The 19,357-nt window shown below is 46.2% G+C and overlaps 1 protein-coding gene across 1 annotated transcript in view; it reads left to right on the top strand.

Moving 5' to 3' along the window:
* LOC147445703 (uncharacterized) overlaps positions 1 to 16,220 on the top strand; it is a 43,066-nt gene extending 26,846 nt beyond the window's left edge. Inside the window, exon 2 of the mRNA XM_086525145.1 lies at positions 15,915 to 16,220. The gene's annotated coding sequence lies outside the window, so the exon portion shown is untranslated. The remainder of the gene's footprint in view (positions 1 to 15,914) is intronic.
* The last annotated feature ends 3,137 nt before the right edge of the window (positions 16,221 to 19,357 follow it).

Below are 19,357 nucleotides of genomic sequence, written 5' to 3'. Positions count from 1 at the left end.
CCATGTGGACGGAGCTTGCCCTTGAAGCAATAAAGTTGTCCACCATTGTCCCGCATTCCTTGTCAAGAAAGTGGCTGCCTTGCGGACCTTTGAAGCCTCTGTAAAGTTTCCCCCTGCATAGGCCTTATCAAACTGCTGGAGGAATGAAAGAGCCTTCTTCCTGTCATCAAACCCTGTAAAGGTCGTGAATGACACACCTTTGCCACCTTCTTTGTACGGAGTTGGCCTCTCCAGCGGCGTTAAATTGTCATATGGAAGTGACTGAAACATGGGAACACTAATAGGGTTCATCTGTGTTCCTTGGCCGCTATTAACTTGACCTGGAAATGCCATATTTGGCTGCTGATTTGTAATTCCAGCCATACCAAAATTTGCTTGTGGCATCCCAAATTGTCCCTGAGTGCTTTGAAACCCTGGTTGCATACCCATGACACTGTACATGGGGTTAGGCATCATCGTTTGAGCACCCGCAAACACTGTTCCTGGCGTATAAAACTGATTTCCAGGTGCATGACCAGCCATGCTTTGGAATACGGATCCACCTCCAAAATAGCCAGGGTGTACTGAAGGTGGTGGGAAGACCTGTTGCATAGCCTGTAAGTTGCTTCCCTGCCCATTAGAACCAGCTATAGGCTGCTGAAAGGTGGCGGGCTGAATTGGTACAGCTTGAAAAACTGGCATCTCAGCCACCTGTTCTTGCATCTTAGGCATACGTTGTGGAGACTGCATGTTCTCCGTCAAGTGTACAGGTGTTTCCATTGACTGTGCGGTATGAATCACCTGTGTTCGAGCCTTAACAGGCTTTTGAATATGATCCAGTGACCCAACTTGCTGAGACGGAACAGGAGGTTGCAGAAAGGCTAAAAACCTCGGATTCTGCATTACTTGTGTGAACATAGCCACAGCAGTAACCAACTGGGTCCTGAATATATCATCATCAGTCTGTGGTGGTCTTGAGGACTCACCCACTTCATGTGTCTGTTGACCCTGTGAAGAGGAAACCTCTTCAGTCACATCATCTGGTCTGTCAGCCATAATTACAATTCCCTGTGTCTCGTCTATGATCCCCTGTGTCTTCAAGCCCAAAACTGCCCAAGGCTCACTTCTATGGGAAAAAGTGATTTAATCCCGTCGATGGAACCATGAAACCGGCCTGTTCAATCCGAAAAGGGCGGTAGACTTTACTTTAAACCTTGATTTAGCTTTCACCCATTATTAGTCGTCTATTTTACCTGTACTTTCAAGACACAACAAAGGGGAGAGGGATACAGGCTGCTAGATTGCACCTGTATGAGTGGACAGACACCAGATTGGCCCCTAACTTAGGCGCCCCTTTCGGTATTTCTTTATTGTTCAAAAGAGGGAATAAACGCTGTGGTTCCTACAAGCTGCCCCGCACAAACTCGGCTGAATTTCCACTGTTCCAGCCCGATTTCGGCAGCATAACTGTACTAGAACCCTTCACAGTCAGTATTCCCACGCATTGAATGACTTTCCCGACGCATACGGGCACTTTGCAAAACCTGGCGAGAATCTGCAGCACGCTGAATTCTCTGTTTTCAGCCCTGAAAATGCGCCAGATCGCCTGTACAGCGGTCCCCTTGCGTCCCCGAACCTCCTGGGGGTATTAGGGTCCGTTTAGGGCCAAAACCCTAAACCTGCAAAAATACACAGCAGGCTGTAATTCACTGTTTCGGGCTCCGTTCTGCGTGCCGGTCGCATCCCTAGCAAGTCCTCGAGCTCCCGCACCTGTAGGGCTACTTGCCCTTTGAATCGGACGAGATTTCTGGCGTGAAACCTCTCCGAATTCACCTGTACCTGCGGGGGGATTAGCCGCTAGCTAATCCAGTACCTGTGCAAGAGGCTCTTGCCTCGGCAATCGCGCATGAACCCACACAACTGTACATTGGTCAAATGAAGAGCCCACTAGAGGGGCATAACATACTGCCAAAGGGGAGAGAGAGGGCAGTGCGTAGCGTGCAGGGCATCACTCCTGGCACCGCACTGTGCATAAGAGGGAAAGCAAGCACTCCATAGCTCTTAACCTGTGACAGAGACTTGCAAAATGAGCCTCCCAGCTATAAATCACGTTTTTGCCTTCTCTATAAGTAGTAAACTGGCCTCAGAGTGCCAAGTGTCACTCATTTGTGCATTTTCCCGCTTTAGACCCTCGGGTCTAAAAATATCTCACCTGCAGCCTCTGTTGACTTGGCCACAGAGTAACAAAATGATCCCCATGTCAAACTGCACGTAATGACGCGAAGACATTTTCAGGTCCCAAAATAGCAGTTCCCTAAATTTTAGGAGATGCTGCCATTGTATCTTTCTAGGTCATCCGACCCTCTTTGTACACTGCGGCCACATCCAGAACTGAAATGTAGCCTCTGTAGCAAAGGATTCCACTTTGGCTAGTCAATGACCCCACTTGGCTAACCATAGTCCTTGTCCAACCTTAGTGCTCTCTTGCCCTCAGGCCTGGACTCCCTCTGGACAGTTCCACACTAGCTATGCAATGCAGGGCAGTTAGATTTCCCGAGGGGTGTTTCCAAAAAGTGAAAGTAAATAGATAATAAGAAAGAAATCAACAAAAAGGATAGATAGTAGTCACACGCTGGTGACAGAAACTCTGCTTTGCTTCCTGCATTGGGAATGCCAGAGAGAGACCTTGGCTTACAAATTTAAAGACCTTGGCCACTGACTCTTGAGGGGCGTTGTTTTGGGGAGCGGACTCACGTTGCTTGGGATGGTGGGATAGAGAGCCTGCAACATTCCTTGCTGAGTGGTCGCAACATTGTTGTTTAGATGCAAGTTCATTACCACTGACTGTGGTGTGAGTAGAGGGATCCATGCTTAGATGGTAGAGATTGATGAGGCGCTTCCCCATCCTTGGCTCGAGGTGATGTAGGGCATTGTTGATATGCATACTCATGATGGATAGTGGGGTATGTTTGATGCTAGGTGTACTCCCTTCGATGCTCGCCTTGGTTTTATACTGTTTGTAGGGATTTTGATGCAGTGATAGATGGAACTCATGCATGCGATACTAGAGTTTGTTGGCATTTTGTATTTGGGTTCTTGCTCCCTGGTTGGGTGGGACCCTATTCATGTGGTAGACTTATCTAGAAAACAATGTGTAGTCGACCCCGTGTTGCCTCTTGCGTATATATACCCCCCCCCCCCCCCCCCCCCCCCCCCCCCTCCCCCCAAAAAAAAAAAAGAAAAAAAAGAAAAACACACACACACACACACACACACACACCCCAATGTGTAAGCGGTTTCATTAGATTCGGACTCTCCGTTGCCCTTGAGAGATTGGAGAATTAGAAAGGGCCACAAAGCCCCCTCTCTGGCTATGGACTTTAACTCATGGTGTGGGCCCGTCAGTAGCACTTCAAGCCTTAAAACGGATTGCTCTTCATTAGAGGCAATCAAGTGCTAGAGATAGGCCGCTAGCTTCCAAACTCTTGTAAGCCGCCTCGTGGTGGTGGTGAATTCCACAAGGTCACCTAATTGAGTTTGAGTTGCTTTTGGTTTTCTGCATCGGAGATTCGCCACCATTATGGTTTCTGATGGATTGTTCATTGGTCTCAACAGATATACTCAGTTCCGTTCACAATCCAATGGCCATACTTGAGGCATGTGTCACAAAGCAAAGTTACTTGGAACGGGGACGGGAATGGGGGGCTTCGAAATGGTACCGAAACGGGGAGGGGGAGACCGGGACGGGAACGTCGAAACGGTCCACAAAAAACTCTGAAATCAGCCTCAAAACAGCCTATAAGTTAGTAAACAACTATAGGCCAAGCTTCTAACATCTAGTTGCACAATTAGAATCATTTTTAGGCATGTTTCAACATGTCGTTGCGTCGCTTTTGCGCATTAGCTTTTAAAGAGTAAAGGACCCCCCCCCCCCCCCCCGGGAGTCTTGCAAGTTGAAACTTGAAGTTCAAGTTTGAACCTCCCCCAAACGGCATGGCGAAACGACTCCAGCAGCCTGTCCTTTAAAAAAAAATTTCAAATTTAAAATTCTGCCGCTCGTTTCCCCTCGCTGTTCCGGCCGTTCCCTTGTCACGTTCCGCTTTTGGAACGTTCCACCGTTCCCGACCTCGTCCTCGTTTCGACAAGTCAAGCCGACTAAAACGCTGTTTCGATACGGCAAGGGCCTGTTCTGCCCGTTCCTTGTTACTATGTCACAAAGTGATGATGTGGCGTGTCCAATTGGAAGAGAAACAATTGAGTGTACAAGGGAAAGTGAACCCTAGAGAACAGATAAAGGTTGGCCGGGTGGCCTAAAAAGATTAAGAGACTTTTAAGGGATTAAAAAAGAAAAATCCTAGTTCCCAGCAACTTGAGGAACTTATGGAGCATTGACGGGGGGCCCCAATACCCTAAAAGACAGTAGCTTGAACTCTGAGAGAGATTTTCATAAATCGCGCTGGCATGCTGAGGTGGCAAGTTGTATGGATTTCTACAAATTGCGTTGTTGATGATGACGTGGCAGATTGTACGGATTTCTTTGTTTTGTGTTGCTGGCAGTTTTGGGCAGCTTTTGCGTGAAATTTTGGAGCAGATGCTTTTGGGGTTTAGTGCTTTTGGGGCTTTGCTTTTAGGCATATCCCTTGCATTGTTTATAAGTGCCCCTGAGGCCTCACTCTGTAGAGCATCTGGATGCAAAGTTTGAGAGCAGAAGACCCTCGGGGAGTTTTACTTTTGCGAGCATAATAATAAAAAATACAGGAAGGGGCGCCAATCTTTGGGGTCAGTGCATCTGGGCGCTGAACTCCGCAGTGCCGTGTCGACTCTGTGTGTGTGTGTGTGTGTAACGGTGGTATTAGAGCTTTAGACGTGCTTTTCTGAAAACCGGTCCTTCAAGAGCGCATAGAACAATCACGATTTTGTTTGTCGAAGAATCCTTGTGTCCCTGCCTCATATTCATTAGCTAGTCCCATCCTTAGTCCATCGCGCATCGGGCGCGCTCTGTGTGTAATGTTTGAGTGCATGTTTTGAAAGACAAAATGACTGCAATATTTCTTTCTTGTTCACCTGAGGGGTGATGTGGATGTAACGAGATTTAGTCAATCGAGACACGTGTCAGATATCAACGTGGTCTGGGTGTGATTGCTAAATAAGTTACAATGATCATGATTCTCATCTAAGATCTCGATGGGAATAGTGATGTGAATGTTCAATAGCTGTTGTCTTCGTGCAAGTGCTGGATAAATGTGGTTAGTGCGTTGGTACTTACAGTCAGTGTCTACTGAACTAGTTTTTGTCCTATGTCTGCTTTTGCAGGTGTAATTGAGGGCGATCACAATTCTTTCAAGAGGGGGATATGTCACAAAGTGATGATGTGGCATGACCTAAAGGCTGGACTCCGGACATAGAGGGACCCAAACCCTAGTGAAAGAGGCAGATGAAGTTTTACCAAACATTCAAGTCTTGCCGAGTGGCCTATTTTTAAAGTTCAGTTCCCACCAACTTATGGGACCCTGTCCGATGTGGCCCAAGGGAAAACAAGACATTAAAATAAAAGCAGGAGGCCCCACTTGCGTAAAAACCGCTGACGTGGCACAACGTACAAATTTCCGCGATTTGTAGTAGATTGTTGACATGGCACAACGTACGGACCCCTACTATTAGCGACGCGTTTTGCGGCAGCCTGCAGCACTAGCTTTTGGGGCAAGATGCTTTTGTACTTGAGGCTTTTCATGTACTGCTTTTGGCAAGGGGCCTTTATAAGAGTTTCCAGGGCCTCTCTCTCGCAGATTAGCTTGGAGCACTGCTGGGAGAGGACCCTCGGACATTGTACTTTATGAAGCATAATAATAAAGAAATACCAAGAAGGGGCGCCAGTCTTTGGGGCCAATCTCTCTGGGTGAGGAACTCCGCCGTGCCGTGTCGTCTCTCTCTCTCTCTCTCTCTCTCTCTCTCTCTCAGTTTTATTCAGTCCTTTTGTCACAAGACGGGCACCACGTGCCAATAGAAAAGAACAGACTGAACAAACTTTTAGCACTTCAATAACAACTAAACTGAGAGAGAGAGACACACGCAACACGGAGTTGTGGAATTCCACCCCAGAGAGTATTGGCCCCAAACCTTGGCGCCCCTTTCGATATTTCTTTATATTGCATCAACACAGTACAAGCCGGTACTCCAGACTCTGCACCTTCTCCAGGAAGCATGCCAGAGAATGAGCCCATGGTCTCATATTTAAAGTTTTAAAGGCCCTAGGCCCCAAAAGCAGTTTACATGAAAAGCCTTCAAACTCAAAAGCTTTTGGTCCAAAAGCAATGCCAAAAAACTGCCAGCGTAAATGACGGAATTTCATACAACTGCCACGTCAACAGTCAGCGCAAAACGCGAAAATCCGTACAGTCTGCCATATCATCATGTCAGCGCAATTTTTGGGTTTTACCGTACAGCTGCTACACCATCAGCTGCTACGCAAGTCTTTTAGTGTGTGTGTAGGTCGTGCTTTATTTTAATCCTGTATGTCACTTGGCCCCCATCGGACGGGGTCCCATAAGTTGGTAGGACTTCTTCTTCTATTGCTTGTTCTTCTTAGGGTTTAGGTCCCTCAGTCGTGATCTGAAGGTTGGCTCTGCTCTTTACTGACTTGACACGTCAGCAGTTTGTGACATCCCCCCTTCTTGAAAGAGAGTAATCGTCCGTGATTACAGCATATCTGCAAAACTACTCAAGCTAGCGCTAAATTTTTTTCCGAGGGTCATTCTGAGGGACAATCAGTTTGCTATTTTTTTTGTTAAGGAGTTGGCTTCTCCTTTCGGCTCTTTTGATCAAGGAGTTGGCTTCTCCTTTTGTCCAATTCGGAACTCCTGATATGTTGGCGTAGTAAAATTAGCCATCACACCTAGACCGCACTGATCTTCCACGGGTGTCTTGATGCACTAAAATTAAATACCAAGGCAATCTCATCCAGTTAAGAATATTCAATAGTTGGCACATCACAATGCAACACAAATGCTTACATATGCATGTTACAAGACACAACAAACAGCTCCGCTAAGCACTCCCTCGAGACAAATGGTTTGCGGTATGAAGCTCCTCAACGACTACCTTGTCACTCCCCCCCGCAAATAACCTAAAAAGGTCCGGGCCATGAGCTCAGAGGACTGTACAACCAAAAGCTCCCTAGGCATCGGCATGCGTCGTTCGGAGCATACAACGGAACGCTCCCCAAACATTGGCCTGTGTCGTTCCGAGGTTTTCAAACATACAACGAAACGCTCTCCAGGGATTGGCCTGCGTCGTTCCGAGGTTCAAAACAATACCAAAACAATATTTCTCACTTCTCCACCCGGGAGTAAAATCACCAATCATTGAAGTCAGTACTTAAAACTAGAGGCAAACAAATTAAATCAACACCAAGATAGGCTTAAAACAGATAGCATCCATTCCGAATAAATTCCATACAGGATCACGAAACAAGTTTCCAAAGAGATCCTCAAAAAAAATTCAAACTTAAAAAGCAATCTCGACATCAGTTGAGCTCAAAAAGTCGATTGACTTTTCATCCTGAAACCTGCATAAAAAATTAGGGCTAGGTTTTTTCCATAATGTCGTAGACAACCACAACATGGTCCATCAACTCTTGGACCCCACTCTTCCTTCGTAGTGCAACTTCTGGCATAGTGGGGTATCCTGAAATGCTTGCCATGGAAACCCTAGCAGGTTATAACTTGAAATTTCTCGACATCCCTCAGTAGGTGTCTCTTTTCGAGCTAAAAACCTTGGAGATTCGGTGTGATTGCTATGTGTTGGGACTACCATCGCCGCCATATAACTTCGGTCAGAAACCATATAACTTCGGGCAAAAAATTTTCTTAAAAGCTTGCCAAGTCCTTGGAGTGTGCGGCTTGGTAGCTATAGACATCAATATCTGCATGGCACTGCTTTTGAGAAAAACAATGACTCGAAACAAATCTTGGATCCTTCTCTTGCAAGTGATTTTTTTGGCTTATGGCCTGTAAGACATGAGGGATGAAGACGGGAGCGCGCTCGATGCGCGATGTATGAAAGGTGGGAGTGGCTAATAAGTCCGGGGTCGAGGGCTGAAGATACTTCAAATAAAATTCCAGTAGACTTTTGGGAGCGTCGGTTTGCTTTGTCTGCTCTTTGGTAGGACCGATATGCTTTCAGAAAAGCACATGCCTGATGCTTTGATACCACTGTCACAAGACGGGCACCACGTGCCAATAGAAAAGAATAGAATGAACAGACTTTTAGCACTTCAATAACAACTAAATTGAGAGAGAGAGAGAGACGACACGCGACACGGAGTGGCGGAATTCCACCCCAGAGAGTATTGGCCCCAAACCTTGGCGCCCCTTTCTGTATTTCTTTATATTGCATCAACACAGTACAAGCCGGTACTCCAGACTCTGCACCTTCTCCAAGAAGCATGCTAGAGAATGAGCCTATGGCGTCATATTTAAAGGCCCTAGGCCCCAAAAGCAGTTTACATGAAAAGCCTTTAAACTCAAAAGCTTCTGGTTCAAAAGCAATGCCAAAAAGTTGCCAGCGTAAAGCACGGAATTTTGTACAACTGCCACGTCAGCAGTCAGCGCAAAACGCGGAGAGAGAGAGAGAGAGAGAGAGAGAGAGAGAGAGAGAGAGAGAGAGAGAGAGAGAGAGAGAGAGAGAGAGAGAGAGAGAGTACAGTCTGCCATGTCATCATGTCAACGCAATTTCCGGGTTTTTTCGTAAAACTGCCACGTCATCAGCTGCTACGAAGTCTTTCAGTGTGTGTATGGGTCCTGCTTTATTTTAATCCTTTATGTGACTTGGGCCGCATCGCACCGGGTCCCATAAGTTGGTAGGAATTCTTCTTCTGTTGCTTGTTCTTCTTAGGGTTTAGGCACCTCGGCCGTGATCTGAAGGTTGGTTCTACTCTTTACTCACTTGACATGTCAGCAATTTGTGACATCTTTTAGTTTTCTCATGTGTGTTGCATTAGATCTCGGCTTGGAGTGTCCAAGTCTATTACAAATGATGGACATGATTTTTAGAGAGTATAGATCATTTGTGGACACCTTTTTCGACGACATCATCGTATTCTCCAAGAGTGAGGCAGAGCACGGACACCATCTATTAGAGGTTTTCCAGGCACTACGGCAACATCTACTTGTGGTTAATGGAAAAAAGTGTCACAAGACGGGCACCACGTGCCAATAGAAAAGAACAGATTGAACAGACTTTTAGCACTTCAATAACAACTGAACTGAAAGAGAGAGACGACACACGACACGGAGTGGCGGAATTCCACCCCAGAGAGTATTGGCCCCAAACCTTGGCGCCCCTTTCATTATTTCTTTATATTGCATCAACACAGTACAAGCGGGTACTCCAGACTCTGCACCTTCGCTAGAAGCATGCCAGAGAATGAGCCCTAACCTCATATATTAAGGCCCTTGGCCTAAAAAGCAATTACAGTGAAAAGCCTTCAAACTCAAAAGGATCTGGTCCAAAAGCAAAGCCAAAAAGCTGCCAGCGTAAATCATGGAAATCCGTACAACCTGCCACGTCATCAGCCAGCGCAAAACGCGGAAATCCGTACAGCCTGCCATGTCATCATGTCAGCGCAATTTTCGAAAATTTGCGGTACAATTGCCACGTCATCAATTTTGCGTGTGTGTATGTGAGTCCTGCTTTATTTTACTTCCTTTATGTCATTGGGGCCCCATTGGATGGGGTCCCCATAAGTTGGTAGGACTTCTTCTTTTGTTACTTGTTCTCTTAGGGTTTAGGCCCCTCGGCCAGCATTTGCAAGTTGGCTCCATTCTTTAGGGTTTTGACACGTCAGCAGTTTGTGACAAAAAGAGCGAGTTCTTCTTGCCAGAGATACACTTTTTGGAACACATTGTCTTGACGGAGGGTGTAAGAATGGACCCAGCCAAGGTTGATACTATCCGAATTGGCCAGATTTGAAGAATGTACACGAAGTTCGAAGCTTTTTAGCTTTGTGCTCTTATTATCGGCGTTTTACTCGAAAATTTGCATAGATTGCTTCTCCTTTGAATGTTTTGACACAAAAAGAGGTTCCTTTCTCTTGGGGACCATCTGAGATTGCAGCCTTCAAAACTCTCAAAGAAAAGTTGACAACTGGTCTAGTGTGGTGTTACCAGACTTGGAAAAACCATTTGAAGTTTACTGTGATGCCTGTGGTCGCAGTCTAGGAGCGGTCTTAATGCAAGAGAGCCACGTTACAACTTCTGAGAGCAAAATGTTTTCATGCCCGGAATGGGTTGCACAAATTTATGAGAAAGAGCTTTTGGCTATTATCCATGCTCTTACTCAGTGGCGCCATTTTCTACTCGGAGCCGACTTTACAGTGTTCATCGGTCACCGGAGGTTGCGATACTTTTTTTCTCAGAAACAACTTTCGGACAAATAGATGCGGTGGGCAAACATTGTCACAATTCCACTTTCAGATTGTCCATGTTCAAGGACATAAAAACTTGGTGGCAGACGCATTGTCTCACACGCCACTGATTTCGGCTATTTCGGCGATTCACCATTAGAGCTTCGAGGATATGGTGGATCAGTACGCCACAGATCCAGATTTTACAAACATCTTTGATGGGTTACAGAGTGGGGAGGTAGTTGCAGGCTATTTTCTAAAGGAAGGCTACTTGATGCGGAAAACTATGTTGTGTGTTACGCAAGCATTGGAGAATAAGGTTGTGACAGAGTGCCATTGTCCACCTTTTTCAGGGCCATCGCGGCATAGACCACGTTGAAAGGTGTGGAGCGGTACTTCTACTGGTCGAAGCTCAAAAAGGATGTGAACGAGTTTGTTTGCCGTTGCTTAGTATGCCAAAAGGTCAAGTTTGACAGGCATAAGGCTTCAGCATGATTGCACTTGGACAGTCATCGACAGATTCAACAAACATGCTTACTTCATTCCGGTAAAGAAGACGACTAAAGCCGATCATTTGGCTACATTGTTTGTCTCGCAAATTTCTACTACATGGTATGCTTGAGTCTATAATTTCAGATAGAGATCACCGCTTTACAAGTTTGTTTTGGAGGGCAATCTGGGAGAATATTGGTACACGGCTACAATTCTCGTCCTCGTTCCACCAACAGACAGAGAGAGAGCCAATTCAGTGGTTTTGGACTTATTGAACTCACATATCTCTGATCAGAAGACTCGTTGGGAGAAGTATTTGCCCTTGGTGGAGTTTGCCTACAACACGGTTCATACGTCTATGGAGACGATACCATTTGAGAGAGGGTGTTAAGAAGGTTTTACCTATTCTAAGCACCAAAGATAATATTTTTGAAGCAGATTACTACACACAGGATCTGGACATTGCTTTTACTAAGGTGCGCGAGGCTCTCGGGAAGTCTCAAGCACGGCATAAGAAGGCAGCAGACAAGCATGGACGTGACTTGCAATTGAAAGAGGATGATTGGGTGCTTTTACGGTTTGAGAAGGCATGCCTATGGAAATGAAAGAATAAGGAGCGGCTTTTTTCAAAGTTGAGTATGCGATACTATGGCCCTTTCCAGATTCCAGAGAAGATAAATGATGTATCCTTTAGACTGAAGTTATCGGATACTTGGAAGATTCACAATGCATTTCATGTGAGTCTATTGAGACCTTTCAAAGGTGACGTGCTAGTGGACATGGAGCTAGAGGAGCAACGTGAAATGGAAGAGACAGAGGAGATTTTCATTCCAGAACAGATCCTTACTCACAAGGAAAGGAAAGTGAAAGGTAAGCTGACACGTCGGTATTTAGTCATTTTCAGGAACTATCCGACTTTGGATGCAAAATGGATGGAGGAGGACCTAACAGATACTTCTCGGATTTTAGAGCTTTATCTTGAAGCTGTTGGTCTAGCACCGACTATTCCAAGAGTTATTGATGAATCAGCAGAGATCAGATGATAGTGCGCCTCAGGGTTCCGACGATTGAGATTGACGTGCCAGCGGACAGGGGAGGCTAGTGAGGGTTACCCACAGATCCGAGGGCACAAGGAAAGAAAATAAAGGGAATCAGTTGGTAGATCAGAGAATTCCACAAATCCAGATTGAGGTGCCAAGGACGGGGAGTAAAGGGAATCAGTTGGTAGATCAGAGAATTCCACAATCCAGATTGAGGTGCCAAGGACAGGGAGGCTCTACCAAGTCACAGGGCACAAGAAAAGAACAGAAAGGTAAGCTAGGTCCAGGATAATTTGGTCAAGGGTACTTTTTGACCCTTGATGCAAAGTCGATGGGGGAGGAGAACCTTACAAATTCTCTTCAGAGAGAGTTGTACCTTGATGCTTTTGGGCTATTAGCAGTGTCTATGTCAAAAGTTACCGATGAATTAACAGGCTGAATTTGGTGCGGTGGGGACTACACGAGAGGGGAGCCACTCCACTCCTTTGCCATAGATTGCCTAGATTGAATAAAGTCACTAATTTCTCTTAGAGATTTTAGGGTACTGACAGGTTGACAGTATTTTGCAAAATGACTTTATGAAGAGATATGTACTGAATTGAAAATTTCCTTAATTGAATTGAAAACATGTGCTCCTTCATGTGTGTATTGTTAGAGACATTGATGAAATGTATGCAGCATTTTGTTTGATGAATGATCGAACATAGTGCATCTAGACATATGTTAGAGATCAACAAGATCTAGATGTGATGGCTAAGTGCATGGGAATTGAATGAGATTCTAGTGCATCAAGATGTATCTTTGGATGAGATGATTGGATATTGTTGTGAGTGCTTTAAGAGTTCCGGAAGGATGAGATGGTTGCACAGTGATCTAGGTGCATCAAGAGTTTTGGACTGAATGAGATGGCTAGATTGAATGATATCCACCTAGAGCCCTGCTTGGGCCGTGAGTGAGCCCCGGGTCCTCGTGGTCCCAAAACGGCCCGGGGAGCACCCGAGTGGGCTGTTTTCATGTTTGTGGCTACTTTTTGAACCGTGGCTCGTGGAAGAGCCGACTGCCACCTTTTTGACGGGATTTCTATCCCGAGGCTTTGGGCTTGGGCGGATGTTAGAGATGAACAAGATCTAGATGTGATGGCTAAGTGCATGGGAATTGAATGAGATTCCAGTGCATCAAGATGTATATCTGGATAAGATGATTGAATATTGTTGCGAGTGCTTTAAGAGTTCCGAAAGGATGAGATGGCTGCACAGTGATCTAGGTGCATCAAGAGTTTTGGACAGAATGAGATGGCTAGATTGAATGATTGAAACAAAGTGTTCAATGTGAACTAAGTGTTTGATCTTGTGAATTGCATGCTATGTGGATGTACTGTTGTGTGGGGATGGTCATGGGCATGGTTCGCTTGATTGAAATGTGAAATAAAAGAATATGAATGTGATAATAACAAGATTTAGTAGATCAAGACATCCGTGAAAAGATTAACCCGGTCTGGATGTGATTGCTAAATGGTTACAATTACCAAGATTTGTATCTGAGACCCTCGACAGAATTGTGATTGATGAGTGACTGATGTATTTGTAGAAGTGCTGGATTGGAGTTTGGTGCATGAGTACAGAGAGTCAGTGTCTACTGAAGAAAGTTCTGTCCTTTGGCTGTTTTGGTAGGCATAATCGAGAGCGATTACAATTCTTTCAAGAGGGGGTCACAAAGTGATGCTGTGGCATGCCCAACTGGAAGAGAAATGGCGAAGTGGACAAGGGAAATTGAGCCCTAAAGAACAGATAAAGGTTGGCCGAGTGGCCTAAAAAGATTAAGGGACTTCTAAGGGATTTAAAAAAAAATAATCCTAGTTCCCAGCAACTTGATGAACTAATGGAGCATCGGCCGAGGGGCCCAAAACCCTAAAAGAGAGAAGCTTGAACTCCAAGAGATTTTCGTAAATCGTGCTGACGTGGCAGGCTGTACGGATTTCCGCAAATTGTGCTGCTGATAATGATATGGCAGATTGTACGGATTTTTGCGTTTTACGTTGTTGACAGTTTTGGAAAGTTTGATTTTGGAGCAGATGCTTTTGGGCATCCCTTGTATTGTGACTCTGCTGAGCATCTGGACGTAGAGTTTGAGAGCAGAGGACCCTCGGGGAGTTGTACTTTTGCGAGCATAATAATAAAGAAATACTTGAAGGGGTGCCAATCTTTGGGGCCAGTGCATTTGGGCACGGAATTCCGCCGTGCCGTGTCAACTTTCTTTCAGAGTAACTGGGAATGGGTAGAACAGGGCCCTCCGGTTCCCGGAACACGTTCCCAAGCCGGGCAATTCATCAGAAAAAGAACGGGAACGGAACGCCGTTCTTTCCAGGAATAACCAGAATGATAGCCGGAATGGGGCGTGGAACGGCAAGCGGAACGCGGAATGCTAGTATCCGGAACGCTCAAGTTTGAAAACATAGCTGTTTGGGGCAGCTCTTTTGAACCTTTTTGGAGGGGATGTCCTTCCCATCCTCTCCTAAATAAAGAAGGGCTTTAAACCCTCTCTCTCAAGTTCTCAACCTCACCCTCTCCCTCTCCCTCAAGGATTCAAAGTTCAAGCCTTAAAGCTCAAAGTCTCGAGCTCCATCACTCTCAAGCTCTCAACCTCACCCTCTCCCTCTCCCTCAAAATATCTCTGCCTCTCCCTCTCCCTCGGGCCTCAAGGCTCCAAGCCTTCATTGAAGTTCAAGCCTCAATGCTCAAGCTCCATCTCTCGCTCAAGGCTCACTCTCGAGTCTTAAGCTCCATCTGACATCCCTCCCTCGTGTAAGCCTTAAGCGTTATTGAAAAGCATGTGTAAATAGGATTCTACTTGGACTAATGGGTGTGTGTGGCTCTCTACTAACATATAGGTTGAATCCAGCTTAATTTAAGCATATTTTAGGTCTACCGTTCCGCCCCCCATTCCCGTTCCCGTTCCGTGTAACTTTGCTGTGTGTGTGTGTGACAGCATGCTTTTTGGTATGCAAAGTGGTTGGAGAGAGGCTGCCAGCGAGTAGCTCTTAGACTTCCTTAGAGCTGCCATACTCACTCCACCTATTTCCAGGATTGTGATGGTCTCTCATTGGGGAGAAGATGCTGTAGAGTTCAGTTCGAGACATCTAACGAGGCCATCCTAGCATTTGTACAGAGTGCCCTTACCTTAAGTAGAGCTCACTATTACTTGTACAAGTGGATGTAGGGGATGGATGTGAAGTGGGTGGCCTAGGTGTTGTATCGGGTGAGGGCGGTGCAACGTTTGATAGTGTATACACCCCCATTATGAGATTGATTCTTCATCGCTCCTCCTCGATTCATCTCTGTCCCTACTATACACGGAGGTGACATATAATAGAGAGTATCTTTCATTGGCTTACCAAGGCAGAGTAGGTCATATGGCAGGTGGATGCACTAGGAGGAAAGAGTGTCGTGAGCAGAGAGTGACAGTGCCTCGACAGAGACGAGAGGTATCATCGGGCTCGAGGAGGACAGAGGCTAAGAGAGCTAGGAGGAGAGAAAGCAAAGAAAGAAACATAGGTGCCTTTAGTTAGATAGGTATACAGATGTGGGATCCACCACAAGATCCACCTCTAAAGGCTTGCTCTTCTTCATCAGAGCATCTCCTGAATGCATTAGGAGGGATCTTGGTGATTCTATTGTACCTTCATAAAGTTTTGACACAGATGATCTTCCTCTTTTTGTCCTTGACACAATATGAGGAGATTTTCCCCCCTCTTGAATCACAGAAGAATGTATATGTATATGTTAGAATATATATTGAGAGAACTATTTGAAAACCAAGAAACAGTCTTGGTCATTTATTGACATTTTATGGACAGTTTTGGGATCACACCTATGTAGGGATTGGCTTTGTACATTTATGTTGAGGCTGAGCCCTGAAATTTTGATAGAAGATTCTGTGTGTGAGAGAGTGAGAGAGAGAGAGAGAGAGAGAGAGGTTTTGTTCAATTTTCAATTTGTTGACAGGTGCCTGTTATTTTACCAAAACCCAGGATGAGTCTAACAGTTTTTGGATACAAGGCTCAAGCTACTCGTGGACTTTCTAGTCAGAAAGATCAAGGTCGTTTGTGGGGACCTAAAGGTTGCATCATATTATGACTGAATGTTTCCTAAGAATCAAGAAATGCATGGGATTAAACATATAAGGGAATATTCTTTTATGTCAGTGTCTAGTGCCGAACTTTTCAAAAGATGTCAAGGCAAAAAGAGGAGGTACATCTAGGAGGAGACCGGATATGCACTAATGTTTAATGCAGATTTTATTTAAGTTTCCATCTTGCAAGTGTAGATTAGATCGCATTTCACAAATGATTGATTGTTGTATTTGTTTCCTGATGGAAGAGAGTGTGTTTGGGATGCCCATGGTGGTGGTATCCGCAACTAAGAAAAGGGTGGACACACTCAAGTGGTGTTTTAATTCATCTGGGTCTCACAAGTCCAGATGGATGCTACTTTACATGCCCATTTGCAATGTGTTCCATCATGTATTTTATTTCGAGGTTTTGCTGATGCTGCTTGTGGTACATACTAGGGGGAGAGACTTTTGGTATGGTAATTATCAAATGCGTTGAAGTTAGCTTATGGTTCCTTGCTGATTTGTGTGACACATAGTATGCTGACATTTGGTTTGAGAGAGAGAGAGAGAGAGAGAGAGAGAGAGAGAGATTTCATTATCGTCGTCGGAGGTCACATATGACCCATGGGACCAAGAAGAGATCATTACGTCGAGGTTTTCAGAGAGATACATATCAATCAAGGATTGAGGATCCATTGGAAGGAAAAAGAGGCAAAAGGAAAGGGGCAAATCCTAAGCAGGGTCAAGAGACGGATGCGCTGCTCTAGGAGTTCGAAACCTTTGGATGATGGCTTTATCGCCTCGGTAGACAACCCATTTACCTTGTTTACGAGCTTTGTGCATCTTTTTGAGCTCGCTTGTCTTAAGTTTGCGTTGATTTGGAGTCAATTCCTCGGCAAGCCAAAGCGTTCTTTCCTTGAGGAGGCCAGATTGTCGTAGTAGCTTCATCCGCTCTTCTTTGTCCTTGAATGTAAGAATACATTGTTGGGGTGGTATTGTTTTTTTTGTATCGTTGAGTAAGGGGATGGAATCGGGCTTGATGTGAATTGGTTGGAGAATATTATTGAGCTTGATGATGGATTCTTTGAGTGTGTCTTCCTCGGTGCAATAGGGGAGGTTGAGCCCTTCAATCCTGACCTTGAGGCCAAGAGACACTTGCAGACGGTTTTCTTGTAGTGTAGTGTCAAGCTTCTTGTCTGTTACTTTGTGCATTTCTTTTGTACCGCCATGACAATCTCGATGCGGGAAGCTTCGACTTTGTGAGATTTTGCAAGCAGAGCTTGACTATCTATTTCCTTTGCGTTCTCAAGCAAACACAGGCGTTGCTTAAGCGACTCGTTCTCCTTGACTAGCTCTTGGATCTGAGTCTTCACGATTATAATCCATGCATCTTGACGTGTGAGGGGTCCTTCCTAGGAGCAGCTTCCATTGTAAGAAAGCTCTTGCGGTTGCAGGCCGGGGTACTAGGGAAAGACATGATTGCCTTCTTATCGCGGAGGTCACACAGACCTGTGGGACCGTTCTCTGCGAGTGAGGTCACAGAGACCTTTATGTTCTTGGAAAGAGTATCGAATAGATGAGGGCGAGAGGCCTGTAGGATGTGGGCCTGTGCGCTGCAGCTTTGCGCGACTGTAGGCTGGTAGGGGGCAGGGATAAGGTGCCCCCCCCCCCCCCCCCCCCCCCCCCCCCCCCCCCCCCAAGACGCTGCCCCTGTAACTTGACGGGGAGCAAGCAACGCAGAGGTTAGGGTTAGTGCAACAGAGAGAGAGAGAGAGAGAGAGAGAGAGAGAGAGAGAGAAGTTACGTGAACCAACGTTGTTGTGCTTGCGAAACCTAATTCGTCACTCTGCTGTGCTATTGGCGAAATCCTAACTCGTCACTCTGCTGTGCTGCTGGCGGAACTCTAATTCGAGCTGCTGTGCTGCTGACAGAACCCTAATTCGTCACTCTGGCACCCTAATTTGACCTGCTATGACATTCACTTTGACCTGCTGTGCTGCAGCGTCAGCTTCACCATTGCGACTGCTGCTCATTGTGTGCTGCTGCGCGTGCTGCCTGGGAGAGGTCCTGCGTGCTCCTGACTGACTGTTCTTTAGCTGCGCCTTGCTTTGTGCAGCCTGCACCCTGCTACAGCCAGCCCGTTCCACACCTGCAAGCTGCCCACCACTGCTGTGTGCACAACAGTGCTGCTTGCGTTAAAGCAACTGTGACCTGCCCTTGCTCGCGCTGCTTTTTCCTTGCCGTGAGCCATGCAGCCTCACACTATAACCCACTGTCAATGGTACAGCATTGTGAAGGCCACCCACATGATGAATGCTTGAAATACTTTTGTGGCTTGCGAGCATCCTTTGCACCTGGCGAGCTGCCCTTCAACCTGCTGTGTTTTTGTTGCTATCGCCAGCCACATTGTGCTTTTGGGATTGGGTTTAAACGCGGCTGGCACAATTGGTTCGCTATACTTTTGAGAGAGAGAGAGAGAGAGAGAGAGAGAGACTTCTACCCTTGGTCAGTTCTTCCTCCATGGCGGCTCCTGCACCAAGTGTCGGGATGACTGCCCACGCACCCTTCATCTGAACATATGATGTGACTATGGAGGACCTAGCCAGCATCGAGGCGGCCACTAGACATTGCCTGGGCCGGACATTGGTTGGGTGCATGGTGGGTCTCTTCTCTGCACGTGGCACAATTCGAGAGTGGCTTCGAGGGCATCTTGGAGCTCATCATGCTGGGTTGTGGCATCTTTCAGGTTCAACTTTTCAACTACCGCTTTGCCAAGCCTCTTTCCTATTGTTGTTGAGTCCTAGGCCATTGGTTTTAAAGCGTTGGACACTAGACTTCGATGTTGAGGAGTTTGATCGCTAGGAGTGGATCTCTCGTCACCCTCTCCTTTCCATCGCTCTCGGTTCACTTGCTATGAAGATCGGCATACCACAGATACATGTATATGCACCTAGAGACGCCCATTTTCGAGATATAATACGACTCCGAGATCCCATGGTTCCGTCTACAAAGCTTGGTGGTTACTGGTCGCCCGGATTAGTGCCTCAGATGCCACGCACATGGTGAGAGATTGGCCTACCCACCCTCCTCATCACCTTGACATCCCCCACCTCAGGGGGTAGTTGAGGGTTGGCAAATGGCCCCTCGTCCTGCGGAGACAGCATCGTGCATCACCACACCCACCACCTCGTCAGCTTGTGTCCCCGATAGTTTTATAGGTTTCAGCTACTCCACCGGATCAGCCATTACTGCCCTCTACTTTGCGCCATCTGCCTAGGGCTACGTCACAATTAGCTATGGAGATTGATTTCCCACCTCTCCTCCTCCCTTCCGC

This window comes from Adiantum capillus-veneris, chromosome 12, assembly GCF_014529385.1.
Source record: "Adiantum capillus-veneris isolate H3 chromosome 12, ASM1452938v2, whole genome shotgun sequence".
Classification (NCBI taxonomy): Eukaryota; Viridiplantae; Streptophyta; class Polypodiopsida; order Polypodiales; family Pteridaceae; genus Adiantum; species Adiantum capillus-veneris.
Note: the sequence above shows the minus strand (reverse complement) of the source record. Positions and strands in the feature narration are given on the sequence as shown.